This window comes from Sapajus apella, unplaced genomic scaffold (genome assembly GCF_009761245.1).
Source record: "Sapajus apella isolate SASKATOON/1434 unplaced genomic scaffold, GSC_monkey_1.0 scaffold104, whole genome shotgun sequence".
NCBI classification, from domain to species: domain Eukaryota; kingdom Metazoa; phylum Chordata; class Mammalia; order Primates; family Cebidae; genus Sapajus; species Sapajus apella.
Genome location: NW_022437044.1, coordinates 3,498,216 through 3,502,524, shown reverse-complemented (window position 1 = coordinate 3,502,524; position 4,309 = coordinate 3,498,216). Strand labels below are relative to the sequence as shown.

Below are 4,309 nucleotides of genomic sequence, written 5' to 3'. Positions count from 1 at the left end.
CAGCCTGAGCAACAGAGCAAGACTTTATCTCAAAAATAAAATTAAAAAGAAAAAAATAGAATATGGTATTTATACATAATGGAGTACTATTCAGCTATAAAAATAATGAGATTCAGTTATTTGCAACAATTTGAGTGGAACTGGAGATCGTTTTATTAAGTAAAATAATCTAGGTGCAGAAAGACAAGTATCACATGTTCTTTCTTATTTCTGGGATCTGAAAATCAAAACAACTGAAACCATGGAGATAGTGTGAGAATGGTTTTCAGAGGCTGGTAAGAATAATGAGAAGGTAGAGGGGAAGGAGGGGATGATTGATGGAACAAAATATTTGTTACAATTAATGAATATGGCCTAATATTTGATAGCACAACAGGGTGACGATAGTAAATAATAATTTAATTTTACATTTTAAAATGGCTAAAGTAATATACTTGGATTGTTTGTAGCACAAAGAATAAATGCTTAAAGGGATGAATACTTCATCTTCCATGATGTGATTATTATGCCTTGCATGCCTGAGTCAAAGTATCTCATGTGCCCTGTAAATATAAACACCTACTATGTACCCAGAAAACTAAAAGTTTAACATTTTTTAAAAGTCTCATTTGTGTATTTTTGATTTTGTCACTTGTCATAAATTCTTAGTCAAATTTTTTTTGCCAAAGTCTATGTCTAGATGAGATTTTTAAAGTTTTTTTCTAGTATTTTTATAGTTACCAGTTTTTTGTTTGTTTGCTGTTTTTGTTTTACTGAGACAGAGCCTCACTCTGTGGCCCAGACTGAAGTACAATGGCACAATCATAGCTCACTGCAGCATTGAAGTACTGATCTAAAGCAATTCCTCCACTTCAACTTCCCAAGTAGTCAGGACTACATGTGCACACCACCATGCCTAGCTAATTTTTATTTTATTATTTTATTTTGTAGAGATTGAGTCTCAGTATGTTGTTGAGGCTGATCTCAAACTCCTGGCCTCAAGCAATGTTTCCACGATAGCCTCCCAAAGTGCTGGGTTTACATGTGTTAGTGAACTCACCTGGCCTAATTTCAGGTCTTAAATTCATGTCTTGAATACATCTTGAATTGATTTTTGAATATGGTGAGAGATATGGGTCTAGTTTTATTCTTCTGATTGTGGCAATCAATTTTTTTTCATTATTTATTAAAAATGATGTCCTTTACCTGTGGACATTTTTGTGGATTTGCCAAAAATCAGTTGGGTATGTGGCTGTATTTTGGAGCTCTCTATTCTTTCATCTTGACCTATGTGTCTCGTTCTATACCAGTACCATGATGTTCTCTTTACTACAGCATTGTAGTAAAATTTGAAGTCCAACAATGTGATGGGCTTCAAATGGAGCTGGGGGACATTATTCTTAGCAAACTAGTACAGAAACTGAAAACCAAATATCATATATTCTTCCCTATAAGTGAGAGAGCCCCATTTCTCCATGCTTGTTCTTTATTCTTTGAATTGCTTTAAATATTCTTTTTGATTCCATATCAAATTTAGAATTGTTTCTCTTATTCTGTGAAAAATGACATTGGCATTTTGATAGAAATTTTATTGAACCTGTATATTGCTTTGGACAGCAGAAGAATAACATTTTAAAAGGGCCCTTAGACCTTTCACCAAGATAAACTTTATTCTGGGCCATAAAATGTATCTCAAGGTTTTTAAATAAATTTATACAGAGTATGTTTTCTGAACACAATGGAATAAAACTAGAAATCAAAAACAGAGGCAAGAGAACAGTCTCTAATTACATAAAAATTAACATACATCACATAATTTACAAACACACATCAGTAGCATGAAAGAGGAAGTCACAAAGGAAATAAAAATATAAACATTGAAGAACAACAACATATCAAATTATGGAAAATGTAGGTAAGTCAGTGCTGAGAGGGAAATTTATAGCACTGAATGCTTACGTTGCAATCACAGAATGCTTTGAAATATTCACTCAACTTATTACCTCAATAAACCAAAATAAATCTAAAGCAAGCAGAAGGAAATGAATAATGATGATAACAACAGAAAACAGTAATATGTGATGTAGAAAAAATGTGATAAAATTAATAAAAGAAAAGCTAATAGTCTGAAAGAATCAATGATACTCATAAACTTCTAGCAAGGCTGACAAAAAAGGAAGGAAAAATAAATCACTAATATCAGGAATAAAATAGAAGATATCATTAGAGATCCTGCAGCCACAATGAAAAAGGAATACTATGAACAAAATTCTTGTTTATTTTGTAAGTCAGAAAATACGCATCAATTCCCCTTAAACCACTTATCACCAAAAAAACAAGGTAAAATAGACAATGACAATAGACTGATGACTATAAAATAAATTAATCATTAAAAATCTTGTGAAAATCGCTTTTCAGTTGGGCGCTGAGAGGGTTTATCGGATCATGTCTGGTGGCTCTGCAGATTATAACAGAGAACGTGGCGGCCCAGAGGGAATGGACCCCGATGGTGTCATCGAGAGCAACTGGAATAAGATTGTTGATAACTTTGATGATATGAATTTAAAGGAGTCTCTTCTTCGGGACATCTATGCTTACGGTTTTGAGAAGCCTTCCTCTATTCAGCAGAGAGCTATTATTCCCTGTATTAAAGATCCAAAAGATAATTCTGGCACTTGGAGACTATATGAGAACAACTTGCCATGCCTGCATTGGTGGAACAAATGTTCAAAATGAAATGCAAAAACTGCAAGCTGAAGTACCACATATTGTTGTTGGTACACCTGGGAGAGGGTTTGATATGTTAAACAGATGATATCTTTCTCTAAAATGGATCAAAATGTTTGTTTTGGATGAAGCAGATGAAATGTTGAGTCGTGGGTTTAAGGATCAAATCTATGAGATTTTCCAAAAACTAAATACAAGTATTCAGGTTGTGTTGCTTTCTGCCACAATGCCAACTGATGAGTTGGAAGTGACCAAAAAATTCATGAGAGATCCAATTCAAATTCTGGTGAAAAAGGAAGAATTGACCCTTGAAGGAATCAAACAGTTTTATATTAATGTTGAGAGAGAGGAATGGAAGTTGGATACACTTTGTGACTTGTATGAGACACTGCCCATTAGGCAGGCTGTTATTTTTCTCAATACAAGGCGCAAGGTGGACTGGCTGAGAAAATGCATGCCAGAGACTTCACAGTTTCTGCTCTGCATGGTGACATGGACCAGAAGGAGAGAGATGTTATCATGAGGGAATTCCTATCAGGATCAAGCTGTGTTCTGATAACTACTGACTTGTTGGCTCATGGGATTAATGTGCAACAAGTGCCTTTGGTTATAAATTATGATCTACCTACCCATCGTGAAAACTATATTCACAGGAGTTGATAGCAGCAGTCGATGACGAGATGGCACTCAAAAACGGCGTTGACGTAATTTAGGACGTGGAATCATAAGCGAAACAGCACACTGTTTGAATAAAGAAATTGGCAGAGGGGGTCGATTTGGGAGGAAAGGTGTGGCTATAAACTTTGTCACCAAAGAAGACAAGAGGATTCTTCGTGACATTGAGACTTTCTACAATACTACAGTGGAGGAGATGCCCATGAATATGGCTGATCTTACTTAATTCCTGGGATGAGAGTTTTGGATGCAGTGCTCGCTGTTGCTGAATAGGCGATGGCAACATGCATTGTGCTTCTTTCTTTGGGAATATTTGAATCTTGTCTCAATGCTCATAATGGATCAGAAATACAGATTTTGATAGCAAAGTGACATTAGTTGTGAGCTCTTGTGAGGAAAGTCATTGGCTTTATCCTCTTTAGAGTTAGACTGTTGGGGTGGGTATAAAAGATGGGAGTCTGTAAAATCTTTCTTTCTTAGAAATTTATTTCCTGGTTCTATAGAAATGGTTGTATTAGATGTTCTCTATCATTTAATAATATACTTGTAGACTAAAAGATATAAGTGCTGTATAAAATCAGCCAATTATGTTAAACTAGCATAACTGCCTTTGTTGTGTTTGTCATTAGCCTGAGTAGAAAGGCCTTTAAAATTTTTTTAGAAAACATTTGACTGCATTTTGTTTGGTATTGTATTTATTCAATAAAGTATTTAATTAGTGCCAAGTGTGAACTGGACCCTGTTGCTAAGCCCCAAGCAAGCAATCATCCTAGGTAGAGTTTAATCCCCAGTAAAATTGCCGTATTGCGTATGTCTTAATGAAGTTTGAATGTTAAATAAATTGTATATTCACTTAAAAAAAATCTTGTGAAAATCTAACTTATAGGTCCATATTATTCAAGTGTAGCATCACAAAATTATTTTTAAA

At 34.6% G+C, this 4,309-nt stretch overlaps 1 pseudogene across 1 annotated transcript; it reads left to right on the top strand.

Moving 5' to 3' along the window:
* The first annotated feature begins 2,406 nt into the window (after positions 1-2,406).
* LOC116536859 lies at positions 2,407-3,730 on the top strand (annotated as a pseudogene). The gene is made up of 2 exons (XR_004262831.1): positions 2,407-3,361; positions 3,462-3,730. The product of XR_004262831.1 is annotated as a eukaryotic initiation factor 4A-II-like (transcript).
* Positions 3,731-4,309: the final 579 nt, after the last annotated feature.